The 19,654-nt window shown below is 43.9% G+C and overlaps 1 long non-coding RNA gene across 1 annotated transcript; it reads left to right on the top strand.

The window, feature by feature from the left end:
- Window positions 1-834: 834 nt before the first annotated feature.
- Window positions 835-12,999, top strand: LOC147013682 (uncharacterized). The gene is made up of 3 exons (XR_015050466.1): window positions 835-882; window positions 12,222-12,361; window positions 12,721-12,999. It is a non-coding gene; the product is annotated as an uncharacterized LOC147013682 (long non-coding RNA).
- Window positions 13,000-19,654: the final 6,655 nt, after the last annotated feature.

Here is a 19,654-nt window from a genome sequence, read left to right as displayed (position 1 = left end):
ATTTAATGACGCGAATCGGCATCATTTAAAATCATATAAATTAAATAACGATTTTGACCAAATTAACAACTTAACATTCCCATTGAATATCGGACATGTGTGCAAAAGCTTGAGGCTGTTAGGTTATCCCTTCTGGAGAAGAAGATGTTTTTAGGTTTTAGAGAAAATCCAATATGGCCGCCAAACCACGTGACCTACTTTTCAAATCAAATCAAAATTTTCAAATTATAAACTTCAGGTGGAGAGTTATTAAATGATTAAGTTTCATTGAATTTCATCCAAGCGTTGTTTTTATTTTATGACATTTCAAAAATGGGTCATTTTCAACTTTGGGGGGCGCTGGGGGCTCAATGGGGGCAAATACAGACATAGTATAAATATATTGGGAGTCCCCTGTTTATGTGCTATCTAAATTTGTCATTGAATTTTTTCAACTCTCATTTGCATATTTTGCATATTTAATGAGGCAAATCGGCATCATTTTAAATCATATGAATTATGCACCGATTTCAACCAAATTAACAAATTAACATTAGCATGGAACTTAGCAAATGTGTGCAAAAGATTGAGGCTGTCAGATTATCCCTTCTGGAGAAGAAGATGTTTTTAGGTTTTGGATAAAATCCAATATGGCTGCCATACCACGTGACCTACGTCATCAAATGTTTCATGGTATAAACTTCAGGTGGTGAGTAATTATGTTGTTAAGTTTCGTTCAATTTCATCGAACAGTTTTCCCTGCAGATCCACCACAAAATCGGTCAGTAGAACATAAAAACGCCTTTAATAATAATACTAACGATTTCAATAGAGCTTCAGCCATGCTTGAAGCCCTAATAAAGAACAATAAAGATCGAGACTCGTGAGTGTGCAAGCAGAAAGGTATTTTTTTTGGGGGGGGGATTTAAGACAAGAAACAGTGTGTTTTGTTGAGAGGGATGGGGGGTGTTGGGAAAATCGTAATTGAAGGTAATAGGGAGAGAATACAAATAAAAACGACTGTGCACCTCGAGGGGTAGGATGGGTAGGCCTCAAGCAACCCAGTATGACAAGGTTGACGAAAACTCACAAAATAGCACGATTTTTGAAACAAGAACTTATTAGGAACACACAGTAACATGTAGGTGAGAAAATAAACAGTTAAAACGGGACAGATAACGACCGGAAGCTTAACTTTGAGATCGACAGCAGAGAGCCCTGAAAGACCCTGCCGTCGCTCCAAACCCAGAACCAGAAGTCCAACCGCAGTGACCACAGTCACATGCTGGGCTGTCTTTGAAATGCATTTGTGGAGGTGGTGTGATGTCCTTTGCATGGAGAGTATGGATCCTGTTTAGCGCAGGACACTGTTTTCGTTGGAGGTTGAAACCTGGAGGCTCATCTGTCAGATAACTCACTAGGTCTTTGATAGCAATGTTGTTATTTGTCCTTTGTGTTAAACCCCACATCACTCAAAACATTTGCAGAGCCCCAGAAATGTTTCCGTGACTTGTGTCACATATTTGGCAGATTCTGCAGGTCTTAGTGGATTGGAAGTTCTGATTTGGCTTTGATGTGATCAAACTCTTGCAGCATTCTTGCCTTCTGGTGCACATCTGGGGTTGTCATGTTATACAGGACTGGAAGCCACTGTATGGGTGTTTATTTTTTATAGTACTGCTGATTATCCACATCAGTATTTTCAGACAGTGTCCAAGTGTTTTGTGTTGTTGTACTCTGTCCAAACAGCAGAACAGTATTCTACTGCAGGGTATACAAGAGCAAGGCTCGCAGTGCGAAGAATGCATGCACTTGATCCACAGCAGGTTCCCACTCGTTTACCGATGATGTTTACCCTGGTATTGATCTTTTCTGAAACCCGTTTTAGGTGCTTGTGTATCGTGAAGCTGCAACCAAGGGTGACTCGGTCTTCACTGGTTTACCACAAAGGGAAACCTGGAGTTCACTGTTCGACAGTCGGGGGTTTTTTTGTGTACATTGTCAAGGCTCATATGAGAGCAAACACACAACACACAGCAAGGGGGGCATGAGATAAGAGGGGCAGGAGAGGGAAAGACAAAACAGTGGGGAACAGAGACATTAGGAGTTCTGTGGAAGGGAGAGGGATGGGGTGGGGAACATGGGGTGCACAAGATGGACATTACAGGGACTTTCAGGAAGGAAAGCAGGGAATTTGAAGGAGATGGGTTGGGGGTGGATTAACGGGGGTAGAAAAGATCGAGGATTTGGATGGGGGAAGATAAGAGGTGGTGGTGAAAAGCTGTTTTGAAGGCCTGGAGGGAAATTGGGATTGAAGAGAGTGAGGGAGTTTATTCAAAAGGTGGGAAAAAAAAGAGGAATGAAAGAGTGTAGGTGAGCAGTGATTTGTGATTTTGGTAGTTTTATCAGAAGGTTGCTGAGATGGAAAGTGGTAACTGTAGTCTTAGTTGGGTTTGGGTGGAGGCACCAGTACATTAAGTATTGCTCCATTACCTGTAAGTCCTGGACAGGGTACTTCTGAGATCTTCAAAGTTGATTGCTTGGGTATCAAGGGCAAGATCATCTGTGTAGGGAAACTTTCTGGAGGTGGTACAAGGCATCTCACTCTCCTCTATGTCAAAGAGGATTGGAGCGAATACAGACCCTTGGGGAAGACCATCATTCAGAGTCCTTCTGGAGCTTGTTTGCTCTCCAAGTGAAACCCTCTATCTTTGATTGCTAAACATAGAAGAAAGGACGTGCATTGTGGCTTGGGACTGGAAAAGTCTGGCAGCTTTCAGCAGAAGACCATGTCACCATATCATATCGTACGCAGATGAAAGGTAAATTAGTGAAATTCCTGTCTTGAGTGCATGTTGGTGGCCAGCCTCAATGTGGGTGGTAAATGCAAGTGATTGATCAACAAAGCTCCTACTAGGTCTGAAGCCAGCTTGTTCCTTTGGACGGTTGGATTCCCCAGTGGAGAGAGCCTGGCCAGAAGAACATGCTCAAACCATTTGCATGTCGTACATCGCAGGGGTATGGGCCGATGTCGTACATTTGCTGTGTAATTGTTGTTTAGACGTTTGTTGTCTGTATCTAGGGCACGAGATATTGACCTCAACATCGTCTTCGAACAACAGCTTGCTGTAGTGCCACTCTTCAGCGATGAGGGGTCAATGCACAAAACCAGCAAATCTGGTCTGGCAAGGAAATTAGAATCTGTATGTGGTTGAAAGCCAAAGTCATTTACCACCTCCAGAACTGAAGGATCCTTTAGGCCTTGGATGGACTAAAGGAGAAGATGGAACCCAAGAGCACAAAATGTGTGAACAGGAATGTGTCCCGATACAGGTGAGAGATATCACCCACCTGTACTGCAGAGACGAGGACTGTAGCGTTTCACAGGAACGCCCCTGTGCCTGCCGGCAGGTATTCCCTGCATCGAATCATGTTTTTTTAACGACTGCCCAAACAGTAGATGAAAACGATGATGTTGAAAATGACTGTGAGGATTGAACGTGCTGATAAAAGAAAATGTGATGTCATGAAAGCCGAAACCAAAGAGAATCCTGAATCGTGAGGCATTTCATTGTAAACATGACAGGACTGAGCCAAACATCTTGAGGGCAAAAACAATAAATTGTGATTTAAATTGGCACAAATACACTCGCATGGACGAGCACATACCACCTGGCATTGTGTTTCCAGTGATGAATATCAATTGTTCATAAAAATTTCAACAGTTATCAAGAAGCACGTGTACCTGCTCCCATCCACATGTCAAAAAATGATAATTGGTTATATGGGTAGCCATGGAAACACATCTCTAGAACAACCGTGCCTCCACACGAAACAACCACAACCAACCTCCTTGGAGCAGTTATTAATTTTCAAGAAAAATCATGTTTTATTTTGTTCTGCCATGGGGAGGGGTCGCTCCATGAGCCTCTTTGGGTTTTAGCCGCCACCTTAATAGTGTGCTGTCCTATTGGATGGGCATTAAGCTGGGTGTCTCATCGACTAGCATTAACTGGTCGACGTTTAAGACCTCACTGTGGCTTTTCTGAAGTGGAGGCGAGTTATCACAGGCACCCTGAACAAATTACTAAATCTTGTCAACATCATCTTCACACGAACGTTAGGCCTGGTCATACAGTTTATGGAAGACTTGGATCAACTATTTTCCAGATCCAACACAAATAAAACGTATGAATACCTGTGACCGATAAAGAGGTAGTAGATTTGTATTTCGTATCTAGATTATAAAAGGTGTGAATACCTGTGGCTGATAAAGAGGTAGTTGATTTGTATTTAGTATCTAGATTACAAAAGGTATGAATACCTGTGGCTGATAAAGAGGTAGTAGATTTGTATTTAGTATCTTGATTACAAAAGGTGTGGATACCTGTGGCCAATAAAGAGGTAGTGATTTACTATCTAGTATCTAAATTACAAAAGGTATGAATACCTGTGGCCGATAAAGAGGTAGTAGATTTGTATTTAGTATCTAGATTACAAAAGGTATGAATACCTGTGGCTGATAAAGAGGTAGTAGATTTGTATTTAGTATCTTGATTACAAAAGGTGTGGATACCTGTGGCCAATAAAGAGGTAGTGATTTACTATCTAGTATCTAAATTACAAAAGGTATGAATACCTGTGGCCGATAAAGAGGTAGTCTATTTGCATTTAGTATCTAGATTACAAAAGGTATGAATACCTGTGGCTGATAAAGAGGTAGTAGATTTGTATTTAGTATTGAGATTACAAAAGGTATGAATACCTGTGGCTGATAAAGAGGTAGTAGATTTGTATTTAGTATCTAGATTACAAAAGGTATGAATACCTGTGGCTGATAAAGAGGTAGTAGATTTGTATTTAGTATCTTGATTACAAAAGGTGTGGATACCTGTGGCCAATAAAGAGGTAGTGATTTACTATCTAGTATCTAAATTACAAAAGGTATGAATACCTGTGGCCGATAAAGAGGTAGTCTATTTGCATTTAGTATCTAGATTACAAAAGGTATGAATACCTGTGGCTGATAAAGAGGTAGTAGATTTGTATTTAGTATTGAGATTACAAAAGGTATGAATACCTGTGGCTGATAAAGAGGTAGTAGATTTGTATTTAGTATTGAGATTACAAAAGGTATGAATACCTGTGGCCGATAAAGAGGTAGTCTATTTGCATTTAGTATCTAAATTACAAAAGGTATGAATACCTGTGGCTGATAAAGAGGTAGTAGATTTGTATTTAGTATTGAGATTACAAAAGGTATGAATACCTGTGGCTGATAAAGAGGTAGTAGATTTGTATTTAGTATTGAGATTACAAAAGGTATGAATACCTGTGGCTGATAAAGAGGTAGTAGATTTGTATTTAGTATTGAGATTACAAAAGGTATGAATACCTGTGGCTGATAAAGAGGTAGTAGATTTGTATTTAGTATCGAGATTACAAAAGGTATGAATACCTGTAGCTGATAAAGAGGTAGTTGATTTGTATTTAGTATCTTGATTACAAAAGGTATGAATACCTGTGGCCGATAAAGAGGTAGTCTATTTGCATTTAGTATCTAGATTACAAAAGGTATGAATACCTGTGGCTGATAAAGAGGTAGTAGATTTGTATTTAGTATCTAGATTACAAAAGGTATGAATACCTGTGGCTGACAAAGAGGTAGTAGATTTGTATTTAGTATTGAGATTACAAAAGGTATGAATACCTGTGGCTGATAAAGAGGTAGTAGATTTGTATTTAGTATCTAGATTACAAAAGGTATGAATACCTGTGGCTGATAAAGAGGTAGTTGATTTGTATTTAGTGTCGAGATTACAAAAGGTATGAATACCTGTGGCTGATAAAGAGGTAGTTGATTTGTATTTAGTATCTTGATTACAAAAGGTATGAATACCTGTGGCCGATAAAGAGGTAGTCTATTTGCATTTAGTATCTAGATTACAAAAGGTATGAATACCTGTGGCTGATAAAGAGGTAGTAGATTTGTATTTAGTATCTAGATTACAAAAGGTATGAATACCTGTGGCTGACAAAGAGGTAGTAGATTTGTATTTAGTATTGAGATTACAAAAGGTATGAATACCTGTGGCTGATAAAGAGGTAGTTGATTTGTATTTAGTATCTTGATTACAAAAGGTATGAATACCTGTGGCCGATAAAGAGGTAGTGATTTAGTATTTAGTCGTGATATTATTTGAGTATTTTTTTTGTTTGACACAAAAGAAAACCAGTAGTTTGAAGTCCTCTCGTGTACCTTGCTGGAGTAGATTAATAATATTTATGTTTCGGGGATGTGTAATATTAATGAGGCAGCCATCCTCGCCGCTAAACTCACACCAGGCTTTTTCTTCATGAGGGCCATCCATTTATTACGTACAAATAAAGATGGACTTTTTGCTTCCTTTTCACTTGATTGGCCAGTACAATTTTGATATAAATCACGTGATTCATGAGGTTTTGGTTGATGCAAGTGAAGCATTTGACCTCATTCCGTTTCTGGGTACCCAACAGTATGTTATTTGCAGTCGTCAGGTATCCAGTAGATGTTGCCCCGAAAGTTTTTGCATTTTATCCTGAGTTTATCTGAACACATATGACGTGTCCAAAGAGCAAGGCATTGCATGGAATGCTGAGCTTGAACACCTTCCCTTATTCAAGAGCTATAATCTTCGGAGAGCTCTCGTCTCCCGAAACATTTGTCTGTCCTGCCTCCATCCTCACTCCTGTTCAACCTCTCATCTTTCCTTCGGCCCTCTGTGTCCATCTTCATTTGCCCTCATATGTTTGTTCACGAACCCCGACATCACACGGTCATGATTTGAACAGAACATCTCATCGGGTGTGTCCAAAGCATGAATGCATGAGCAGTATCACAATCCCTTCTAATTGATGAGTTTGATTTGATGAAAGAGCAAAGCAATGATCATGTGTTTGGAGCAAAGGCCTCGGCAGGTGAAACAGCAAACAGATAACGGACACGAGAGAGTTTTGAAATGATGAATGGTCACATCCCCTCTTTTGTCCTTGGAGCGGATGTCGAAGTGGGAAATATTTTGTCCCTGTTAATTAATGTGCTTAAACGTGGCTGTATTTTGTGTAAAATTCGAGTTGAGTGAATAAATGAATACCAGCTAGTTACATCAATTCCACTATGTGTTTAGCCACAGGCATTGTGACGTGGAAAGTTGCTTGCAATTTGGAGAGAAAGTTGATTTGGTGTCAGTGGAAGTATCTGATTGATTTCCTTGGACATAATAAGGTGACTTGCTGCCTGAGGGTTTTGGCTTCGCACATCCACGTGGATTAGAGCACAGGATCTCAAACTGTGGTCCGCGAGCTCTGTTGGTATGGTCTGCACAAGGGTTGCGAAAACAATCGAAAATATCTGGACTTGGCCCTGCAAAATGGAACCGGCTCTTGACAGAATTTCGTTTTTTTAATGACATCGAAGATCATCTTGTTGCTCTCAAGAAACAATTTCAGGATTACTTTCCAGTAGAAGCCGAACTAAACAACCGGATAGGTAATCCTGTCGGGATTGAAATCATTGAGCTTCCCTCTGGTTTCTCCAATAAGGCATGAGAGAGCCTGATGGACCTTTCTTACAATGAAACATTGACGTCATAATCGGTGATGTACGCAAGTCAAATGTTGAGGTACCGGAGCTCTGCAAAAATGTCAGCTTGATCTCACCATTCAGAATTCCATTGGAAAAAAAAAGTCACATCAGTTCATCTCTACTCAAACCAGCGACGGAGTCACGCCGTTGTATGTTCGTGTCGTCATCGCTGTTGATGATGACGTAGGCTTGCTCAGTTGGCATGCGTGGTCCTGCTTTTCCGGTGTCTCACCCATCTTGTCATGGATGGTGCTTCGTCATCTTAAACCGAAAGTGTGGTGGTTTTGGTTGGACGTTCGCTCCAAGAGGAGGAGAGGTGTTTACTTTTACTGGTGTTAGATAAAGATTTTATTTATTTATTTAGTACCATGTCGTAAGGACTGGCAGGATGACCAGAGGTGCGCACACTCGCCTCGAAGCTGTCTCGCTTGGGTTAGAATCGCAACCCAGCTGTAAACTGTCATCCTGATGTTTCACAGGCAGGGTGATTCATCAGTGTGTGTGCTTGTAACCTGTAGTCCAACGTAATGACGTATCCAAGCTTCGGGACAAGCTTTGACTCCAAATAAATGGTCATGAAGCTGATGAAGGCACACAATGCGCAAGAACTCAACTGATAGTGAACGAGGGAGTTTTACTTTTTCAAACTGTAACCGAGAGCTAAGCTTCGCCTTGGATGGATTTAGGTGTCGGATCGCCGCTCCAGCTGGACTTCACCCCTGGTCATACTTGTGGGCATGATGGATGAAATAGATTATCAATGAAGGGTTATTCGGTTTGTTTTAACGTCTGAGGTGAATTCCATGAACCGAATGTTACTGCAAGTTGGAGTTGTCCTATCCCTCCAGATACCGGATGGCATCCGTTTGCTCGTCAAACGTAACCGGTGTGTTGTCCCCTCTAACTGAGGCGGGGTAGTCATCCTATCCCTTCAGATACCTGATGTCATCCGTTTGCTCGTCAAACGTAACCGGTGTGTTGTCCCTCTAACGGAGGCGGGACCTAAAGGAGTGGAGCTTCGAGTGAGTGACGGGAGGCCAGTGCACGGTTTAATGTGGAGGACGCTCTCGCTGTTGTTGTTTTTCTTGTTTACTACATTTGGAGTGTTAATAAACTTATTATACACTCGATCTGTAAGTGTCATTGCCAAAGTGGTGACCCCGAGGTGATTTCTTCGATCACGATGACAAACCACGATCCTGCCGTGGGCGACCTGGTTTCGCTTTTGGCGCCACCGCCATCAAGCTGCCGCCATTTTGGTCTCAGGATCCAGCGTTGTGGTTTACACAAATGGAGGCAACCTCCAGAAACCGTAGAATTACAGTGCGGCAAACGATGTTCGACCACGTCTGCAGGCTTTGCCACCACGGGTTGTGAGATGCACTCTAATTGAAGAAAGAAGCCGTCTCCAGTTTATAGGCTTTAATTCTCTCCATTGAAGCAGCCACTACAAATATAAACAAGACACATTAATAAGTCATCAGATATGACAAAGCAATAAGTAAAGTAGTGTGAGGTGTCGAACAACGGCATGCGCCAATCAGGGCCTACGTCAAGCCTGCTTCACTACTTCCTCCGGAAAACCGAGCTTGCATCCCGAAAGTCAGCATCTTCTTCAGTTTCATCCACATGCACCGAAGTGACGTAATCTGGCAACCGCCGACTGATAAACACGACTTCCTCAAAGCTGCCTCGTATCCCGGCTCTCCGACAGTGAATCGCGACGTTTTGAACAAGTGATACACCACCTCGAGTTGGGTGACTCCAAGCCGTCTCATTTGCTTCGCCAGATCCAACAAATATGAGGCTACGAATACGCTGATAATCCTCAGTTTATACGTCATGTGTTTCTCTTTAAATTACCGCACCGAGGACGTTGTGTGTTATGAGCTCACGCCGACTTGGAACTGACAACTTGCTGCAACAGGCGTTGCAGTTCTGGAAGCCGACATTGCTACGTCGGCTGGTCGACTCTGCAACTCCAGTTGATCGTCCACGTGCAATGGCTGCACAGCAAAAAAATTTTGTCCTTCAACAAACGATGACACCAACGATACCCCCGCACTACCACTCGTGACAGCCATCGCCGATGCAGGTACATGTTCAAACCTCGGATGGAAAAGCCAGATTGCCGCGATAGTCCATAATGAACTTCGGACCCACAAAGTGGGTGGTGGGGGATTGGCCAACAGTCACCAATGGACAGGAAGTAACCCTCAACATGGTGACAATTGGAACTGGTGCTGCTATCACTGCCGAATCACCAATGCTACCCTCCATGCGCCTGGCCTTTAAATGGTAGTAACGACAGCGACAATGACCAACACCACTGGGCAGTTGTCATATGTGACTGAGTGATTCAGCAAACAACGATACCTTGTCGATTGCGGAGCAAGCATATCTATGGTACCTTCTACACCCGGTGACCGTCGTTATGGTCTGCCACGACCACCTATAGTCACAGTTAATTGCAGCCCCGATCATCACATTTGGGAGAGGACAACTTACCGTCGACATTGGGTTACATAGGCACTTTACCCTTATGTTCGTCATTGCGCAAATGCAACAACGAATCATTGGTGCTGATTTCCTCCACGAGTTTGCTCTCCTTGTCAATCTAAAGAACAACCACCTCCTTGACTCGACCACATTGGCTTCTGTCCAAACCGAGATCATGGTGCAAGGAGCTCCACAGCTATCTTTCATCGACAACAGGTGGGAATTTTCGGACTTATGGTCTGTGTTTCCAGCCCTCACAGCACCACAGGTCAGGCAGGCATGCCGTTCTCACCATGCACAACATCATATGGCGACCCATGGACCAGCGGTGTTTGTCAAAGCTCGTCGGTTGTGCCCGACGTGCCTCATGGCCGCCAAAGCCGAATTCAACACCCTTCTCCAACTTGGGATTGTCCGGCATTCGTTCAGCAATTACGCGTCACCATTGCACATGGTGTCGAAGAAGAATGGTGAGTGTTGTCCATGCGGTGATTACCGTCCACTCAACAACACCACCATCCCTGACCGGTACCCTCTCCCACACATCCATGAATCTCCTCGACGCTGGCAGTGGCCCTTGCATTTTCAAAGATCGATCTGGTGAAAGCCGATCAGCAGATCCCCATAGCGAAGTCTGACATTCCGAAGAGGGCCAGAGTCACACGTTTCGGCCATTTTGAACATACGACAATGCCATATGGATTGTACAATGCCACACAGACTTTTCAGCACTTCATGGATGAGGTCTGCTGGGGCCTGGACTTCGTGTTTGTCAACCTGGACGACATACTCGTTGCCAGCCCTTCCACTGAAAAACATTCCCAACATCTCCATGCCCTTTTCCAACGGCTTCTTGACTACGGCCTCATTGTCAATCCTGATAAGTGTGAGCTCAGACGGACCGCCATCAACTTCCTTGGCCACCTCGTGTCGGTCGATGGCTTGCAGCCTCTCCCAGACCGAGTCCACACCATCAAAGAGTTTCCACGACCAATGACACAGAAAGTCCGACGGGAACACTTGGGACTGTTGAACTTCGATCGGCGGTTTATGCCACACTGTGACCACATACTGCAATCACTGCACAACCAGCTGTCGTCCAAGTGAAATTCGGTGCTCGAGTGGACGGATGCCTGCAAGTATGCTTTTACAAAATCAAAAGAAGCCCTCACTGCAGCGACATTGCTGACATTCCCACGACCTGATACACCCACCGGAATCACCACGGATGCTTCGGACCATGCGGTGAGCGGAGTCCTGGAGCAATTTGTGGATGCTGATTGGAGCATTGTTCTCTCGCAATCTTATGGCTGCCGAGACTTGCTCCAGCACCCTTGATAAAGAGCTGCTCGCCATCTATCTAACTGTGAAACACTTCCAGTATTTTTTAGAAGGTCAAACGTTTTCACCGCCAGCTTAAGGATGCATGCCGTGCATGACCGGACGGTCCCAATTGGGCAGACAAGCTTCCCATCATACTCCTCGGACTTCGTTTCACGTTCAAGGAGGATTCCAACTGCACGGCGGCAGAATTGGTCTCTGGCCGGCTGCTCCGACTGCCTGGCGAGTCGGTAACACCATCAAGTACACCATCGTTTGTTCCGGATGATCTCTGACACCGCCTCCACAGTTACGACCGGTGTCTCCTGCCTGGCATGCCCAACATTAGGTGCACATGCCTGTGTCTCTCACTACTGCCACACATGTATTTGTGAAGCATCATGCGTTTCGCACACCATTACAAAGACCTTATGATGGACCTTTCATGGTAATCAGCAGAAATAATAACAAAAACCTTCGTGATAGCTTGTCGTGGTCTTTACGAAACGGTCACGGGGGAGCTTAGAGAGTGAATGAGAGCTTTTGTGCACGGCTTAATATGAAGGAGCTGTTGTTTTTGTTGTTTGCTTTATTTGGAGTGTTGTTAAAGTTTTTTTTTTATTAACTCGATCTGCAAGTGTCCTCGCCAAAATGTCATGACTCGTCAATTGACTTTTGGAAGAATTAATGTTGTTATTGTTCCAATTTAAACTTTTACTGCAAGTTCATGAATCTCTGTTCATTGAGATTGTTCAAAGTAATTCACATTATAAATGTTGAACTCGGTGGTGCATTGTAGGTCCATCATCCATGCGGTCGAACTGTTCTCTGGCGCCGCCATCTTGGAGTTCCGGGAACGCGCAATGCGAGCATTTGTCCTGGATGTCCGGAGAGACCAGCTATACGTATGAACTTGGATGGCTGGAAATCATCGTCCTGGTGAGTAGCCGGAATGTTTGATGCTTAGTACATTTGAATTGATTTGATGAATTCAGATTACTCATTTGAAGTAAACTGATGAATGGATGGAACTTGATGAGATTCACTTACGTACTTCCACATTGTTTTGTGGGCAACCTGTCCACCTATTTCTCCTCTTCTCTCGGAGTTTATCAATAAACTCGTTGTACATCGACGATGTGGTCCCGTCTTTAATTGAACCAACGGTTTCAAATATTTAAAAGACATTCCCAATTTGAATTTTGGATTCAAACAACTGGAGAGGACCCAGAACTTGCAGACAGAGCAGTGCATTTTCTGATGCCATTTGCTGACGATGTACTTGTGTGCGACAGCAGCAAGATGAATGCTGAACCTGACCGTGGCGTCTTTAGCACAATGATGATACACGGAGAGGATCAAGCGCCATTTTATTCCATCAAAGCGGGCCTCACTTGGCCATGCCAACTGCGACCTCACCCGGCCATACACGGGACTACACTCCTCCTCCAGAACATAGTCACCCGCTTTTTGATCCGTGTTATTGGGGTAAAAATGACGTCATTGTATGACTGATAATAAAAAGCAGACAAAGTCGAGTAATGCAAGTATTTATAGAAAGGTCTAGCATCCTTGCATCCTCGCATCCTCACATCCCAGCATCCCTGCATCCCAGCATCCCATTAAACTCGTGGAGAGGAGACACATGAGTTACCTTACAAGGAACTTCAACGCAGGAGGAGGTCATTAGGCCCATAAAGTCGACGCAATGCTTCCCAACCTATGGTTGTTCGTCCATGCTCTATCTTTTTCAAATTCTGAGCATCAAGCAAGGAAGCAGCACGTACCATCTTTAAAGTCTTTGGTATGACTCAACTCTGGTTCGACCCGCCGCCCTCCCAGACTCTGAGTGGACCCACCGTACTCGAACCACAACACCACTTTTTTTGACACGTATCTGGTGACGTTAGGCCACAGATGATAATGCTTCGACTCGAAATTGACATTGATTACGACATCACAGGTGCAACACCTTTGGAAGATGACAAACTCTGAGTGTGTGAATAAATAACATGAAAGAAAATAGTGTTAATTGCACAGTGCTAATCAGTGCTATAGGTAATTCATTCAACGATGGGACACAAGCAGGTGTTGAAAAGCATGTTGAGCATCAAGGAGCAAGCTGTTCGACACACACACACACACACACACACACACACACACACACACACACACACACACACACACACACACACACACACACACACACACACACACACACTTTCCTCCAGAGCTCCCCTCTTGTGCTGCCATGAATTTAGAAAGAAACCTCATTGGTATGAATGGTTACGAAGATGTTAACACCTTGGGGAGGGTTTTGACAACGTGGGAATTTGTGATTCAACTTCAACACACCTCCTCTTGTGAAGACTCATCAACATGAAACAATATCAACAACACCTTTTTCATGACACATTCATTCCTGGAACTGGAAACCATGTTATAAAAACAACACCTGCTTTTACATTCATCCACATTGAAGCTTGTGGTGTGCACCATGGAGCTAATACAAGAAGGTCCTGCGAGCAGAACCGTGATGTTATGGGTCGTTCGTTCGTGCCAATCAACAACAACTGTGTTTCACTTTAAAACAAAACAAATCTCCAATCATTTCTTCTAAGATATCCAAGAAATACAATGAGAATCTCAGCAAATCTCATGGGAGATGTTTGGTGAAGGAACCGACATCCAAGGACAAGTTGATTTAATTTTATTGATCATTTTCCTTTTTATTCACACTAGGTTATTATTATTATTATTATTATTATTATTATTATTATTATTATTATTATTATTATTATTATTTCCAATGCAGCCTGTGATGCTGGTTGCATAATTATCTGGGAGTGCATCTGTGCCACTGATGCAGTGCCCCCTGTTTCTGGTAAGGCAGTACACATTTTCCCAGCCTCGGAAGGATGACAGGCAGAGTCAACCCCACCTGGTATTAATTCAACAATCAAGCACGATTTGAACTCAGGATCCTAATATCCCAAGTCCACCACCCTAACCTTTAAGCCAACACCAGGCTTCCTCTTACCAGCCAAGGTACGGGGTGAAATGATGACCGGTAAATAGTGAGTGTGATTATTCGCTGATACACACCAGGTTTATGTACCTCGTACTCAGGATTGAAATCTAGGATTATTACCCCACGCACCCGAAGCCAAAAATTGGGGTGAACGTCCGTCCGTCCATCCGTCTTATCATCTTGTGATCGAGGAACAACTTATTTAAATCGAATGTGACTTGTTAAACATCAATCAGAACATGAATGGGAAGACAGGCGTCGTTTTACCGTACCTTGGCTCTGAATTCGTCCTGATCACCCATGCACAGAGAGGAGTGAGATCACTTTTGACTTTTTCTGCCTTCCTGGCAGTCAAACAACATTGAAAATCATTCCGAACGGAAACTTAGTGTTTTAAAAGAGGTTATAAGGAGGTTATGGGTACTGAAACCTCAATTAGCAATGCCTTATTTTCCTTTTTCTATCTGAGCACAACATACCTTCGTAGGCACCTCTGATGAGTGTGCCACATCCGCACAGCGGCTTACGAGGCGGATAAATTGAGAGATTGTAATTGAGAGTCAATGAAATGGGATAAGGAAAGGTGTGGAGATGGAGCATAGGGGGTACTTTTTTTTTTCTGTATACCTTGGTCGAGGCTCGTATGAGAGCTAACACACAACTCACAGCAGGGAGGTATGAGACAAGAGGGGCGGGAGTGGAAGGGACAAAACAGTGGGGAACAGACACATTAGGTGAACTGTGGAAGGGAGAGGGATGGGGATGGGACGGGAAACATGGCGAAGAGAAGATGGACATTAAAGGGACTTTCAGGAAGGAAAGCAGGAGAATTGAAGGAAGTGGGCTTGGGTGGATTATCGGGGGTAGAAAAGATCGAGGATTTGGATGGGGGAAGATAAGAGGTGGTGGTGAACAGCTGTTTTGAAAGCCTGGAGGGAAGAATGGGAAAGAATAGAGTGAGGAAGTTTATTCCAAAGGTGGGAAAAAGAGGAATGAAAGAGTGAAGATGAGCAGTGATTCGTGATTTTGGTAGTTTTACCAGAAGGGGGTTGTTGGCGGACCTTGAGCGCCCTGTGGAAATGTGGTGGGGACAAATCGCAGAGAGAGCAGGGGGGCAAGGCTGGAGAGGAGTCGGTAGAAGACAGAAAGACCACCGACCAACCTGCGGTGATTGAGTGAGAGGCCCAAAGACTCAGCTTCATTGCGGGAGATGCCGATGATCTTAAATGCCCTGGTTTCGACAGCGTGAAGCCGAGAAAGGTGGGAGGCAGGAGCACCAGCCCAGAGGGGAGAGCAGTACTCCATCAGGCTACGGACAAAAGCTTTGTAAGTGGTCAGGAGCTCAAGAGGGCCGAGGAAGGACTTTGCACGACGGAGGATTCCCAGTCGGCGACTGGCTTTGGAGGCGAGGTTGGAAATGTGACTTTCCCAGGAAAGGTCATGGCAGATAGTGAGACCCAGAAGCTTGAAAGAAAAGACTTCTTCCAGAGGATTGTTGAGAAAGTGGATGGGGGGGGTTGTAAATGGTCCTTTCGAAGAGACATAGTGAGAGTGTGAGATTTGTCTGTATTGAAAGACATGTTCCACGTGTTGGACCAGTTTGTGATTTTATCCAGATCTGCAGTGAGCGAAGAAGCTGCTGCTTGCCGGTCTGAGGGATGACAGATGGTACGGCAGAGGGTGGAGTCGTCGGCAAAGAGAAATAGAGGATTTTCCAGAGAGTCCGAGAGATCATTGATGAAAACCAGAAAAAGAACAGGACCAAGAACGCTACCTTGAGGAACTCCAGCCTGCACAGGAAGAGGGGATGAAAGAACTCCATTTAGGGCCACACGTTGACTGTGACAGGAGAGGAAGTCTGCGAGCCATGAGTGGAGATGGCCTTGAATACCATGGGAAGAGAGTTTGGTGAGTAGGGCAGGGTGCCAGACTGTGTCAAAAGCACGTGATATGTCCAGGGATACGGCTCGGATTTCCTGTCTGGCATTGAGGACCTCCCAACTGAAGGAGTTGGGAAAGAACTTTAAGAAGTTTTGATCCTTGGGCTTGAGCGGCCTACAGAGCGGGGACGTGGGTGCCTATGATTGAACTTATTGTACCTAATTATGTCCATTGATGTCCCCATTGATGGAAAACAGATGTTAACATTGAAAACATGGTTTTGATGTCTGTATTTCCTCACCCTATAGGGACCCATGTCAAGCCGTCCCTTTTTCAGTAATTTAGCCGATGCTGACACATCGATGTTGCTATATCTCAATAATAACTTGCTGAAATGGAACCAAATTTTACATGTAACTTTATTGTCCGAAGCTTAATAATTAGACAAAGCTTGATTAACATGACAAGTTGAAGTCTGCTGCTCCTGAGGTCATCTTGTTCATTAACATATTCTGAAATTCATGTTATTGTTACGGGTTTGCCGGCCGGGTCACGAGTGGTCTCTCACCCACTTCTCGACCTTTGACCCTGAAGCCGACGAGCCGCAGATTACTTCGCGGCACAAACGGGTTGCTAAGCAATCACGGATGCAGTCTGAGATGAATAACTTAGGTGGGGTCCTCACGCCCAATTCCCGCGTTACCTTCCCCGCAAGCCCCCCAGATGCTCCATTCCGATTTACATCAGTACAGCCGAGCGACACCGTAAGTGGGACATTGGCTAGTCTGACTGTAGCAAATCAGTGGAGAAAAACTCCAATCCACTATTTACACACTCGAGTCTAACGAATTGAGAAATAGATAATCGAGCAGGTTGGAAACTAATGGTCTTGTTAAACAAAAGGCACATACTGTATCTACAAGCAATGCAGTGTCAAAACAGAAAGAATAACCCTTATCTACCCCTTAGAGCTTAGACGATCACCTTACCATGAGACTACAGACATGGGCACCTCATTTACTCGGGGAAGTTAGACAAGCAAGGGTGACAGACAGCAAGACAAAGAAAATGGGTCTCATTGGGGACCCATCATTCCCCGACTTAAGCCTGCTGGCTTATGTGGTCCCAATGTGAAAGGTGGAAGGGAGGAAGAAGAGAGGGTGATGGTGTAATACGCTGTGTGGGGAGAAATGCGGTGAATGCTTTGTAATGTGTGAAGGAAATCATGAAAGCGTATCAGTACCCCTGCTCTGAACGAGTCGAGGGGAAATCGTTGATTGCTCTTTGTGCGTTCCAAATGAACGATAGAAATATGGAAAGCAAGAGAAAGATCGTGTGAATGAGCGTGTAATCGTTGGTCTGTCCAGGGAATAGTGCTCTGCAGATTGTCAGCACACTCTCCACAGCTCACTCGCACTCGCTCCCAGCAGAGCCCATCTGTGCAGCGGCTTGGCTCGTTCCTGGATGACTTCTCTGGCACTTGAGATTTCCTGGACGCAACGCAGCGGCGAGTTCCGGAATGCTCGGACTTATGAAATAAAAAATAGGATTGCGCGTCTTGAAGTTCACCTGGATCAGAAGCAACAGTCACTCAAACCCCCCGCAGACCCCCTTAGACCATGATTTTTTTATGCCATAAACAAACTTTGGTACATCATTGGTGATGAAGGTTGTGGTCAAGTTTCATCAAAACCGTTTGTGTCGTTTCAGAGAAGAGAGCAGTGTCGTTTCGGGAGGGTCAACCCTCCCTCCAGACCTCTTTAATGAGTACAGATTTTGATGCGGTTAATACACCTTCGTTGGGCATCATACATGAAGCTTTTGGCCAAGTTTCATCAAAGTCGTGTGTTTGGTTCAATCGTTAATGACTGAAGTGTTTACAGACTCACTGACTGTCCGACTCACTCACCTACGGACACTGCTCGATCGCATCAGCTCACCTGACTAAAGTCCAGGTGAGCTAAAAACGATTGCCAGAGGCATGGTCTGGGGACGGACAACTTTTGTGCATCCTCCTGGTTGGCTCGCCAATGTTACCGGGCACCTCCCATTGGCTGAGCTCCTGGCTCCGAGTCAGAGTCGACGGCAGATACGCCCATTCCTGGTGCTTTGTTCACAGTTCAGACGCTTTCTGCCGTTGAAGAGGTTCACACCTCCTGGTCCACACCACTTTATTCGGATAGCCATTGGATTTGTCATGAAATTTGATTGCAATGTAATGTTGGTTTTGTAATCTGTGTCGTTTGTGTGTATGAATGCGCTACAAAGAGGTGCAGGGAGGGAGAGAGGTTAAGAGGGATGGGGAGAGAAATAAGAAGAGAGAAGATGTAGTGAAGAGGTACAGAGGGAATTCAAACCCGCTACACAAACACAAAGCATTTCCCTGTCCACTGATACGAGGGGAAAGGTAATCTATCTAAACAAAATACTACTGAACCATCTAAACTTCAGGGTTCCTTTATGTGTTGGATGCAACTCCCCGGGGTCTTTCAAAACCACAGCAACATTTACTGGTGAAGCCACTCTAAAGGGTAATTTCTCATATTCTCGTGGTAGCTCGAGAAATGGGTCTGATATAAGGCAAATAATAAATAGTATCCAAAAAAACATCTCAATTGCTTAAATCTTACACGAATATGCAAATGAGCAAGCTTACAAACTATAACACAATTGTTACAAATATTGACAGAATAAGGGGGAAATTTTTTTTTAGGAAATCATTCAAATGTTGGATACAAAACGGATTGTGAATGTCAAAGTTTTCTTATCAAACTTGCTTAACTTCACAATGAATTATCCTTTGTTGTCAAAATGTAAGAGTGGGATGTTGGAATGAAATCGATATCCGTGAAAATCTGTTTGTCGACTTGTGTTTCAGCCTCACTGTCTGTGCCATGGTCTGTATTTTATAAGTCATCTCCGTTGGCCGAATCGAATTCCTCCCATTCGAGATGCGATGGGAAGATTTGGAAGATGAGTCCTCTTTCATATTGCTACTTGATAATTAAATCTGCTGACGTGTTGTATGTATAATGTATAATGTACAAGTCAAGTACAGGTGTTGTTGATGTTGTTTCATGTTAAAGTACAAGTATGTATAATGATGTAAAGATTAACTGATTCGATTATGGGGTCAATAGGTCAAAGGTCATGCCAGGTAAAAATATGGCATTTGAAAACGGCTGAAGTGATTCAAATCAAACTTGGCACAAGTGTGTATAATGATGTAATAATGTGGGCAGAGGCATATCGGTCGACGTCGTGACGTCAAAGAGTGCCCTTCGAGTCACCTCCGCCACTGAAGGTGAAGGAGATTATGT

Source organism: Eptatretus burgeri, chromosome 13 (assembly GCF_056783735.1).
Source record: "Eptatretus burgeri isolate ZD-2024b chromosome 13, Ebu_testis_v1, whole genome shotgun sequence".
Lineage (NCBI taxonomy): Eukaryota > Metazoa > Chordata > Myxini > Myxiniformes > Myxinidae > Eptatretus > Eptatretus burgeri.
This window is presented reverse-complemented; position numbering and strand designations above follow the sequence as displayed.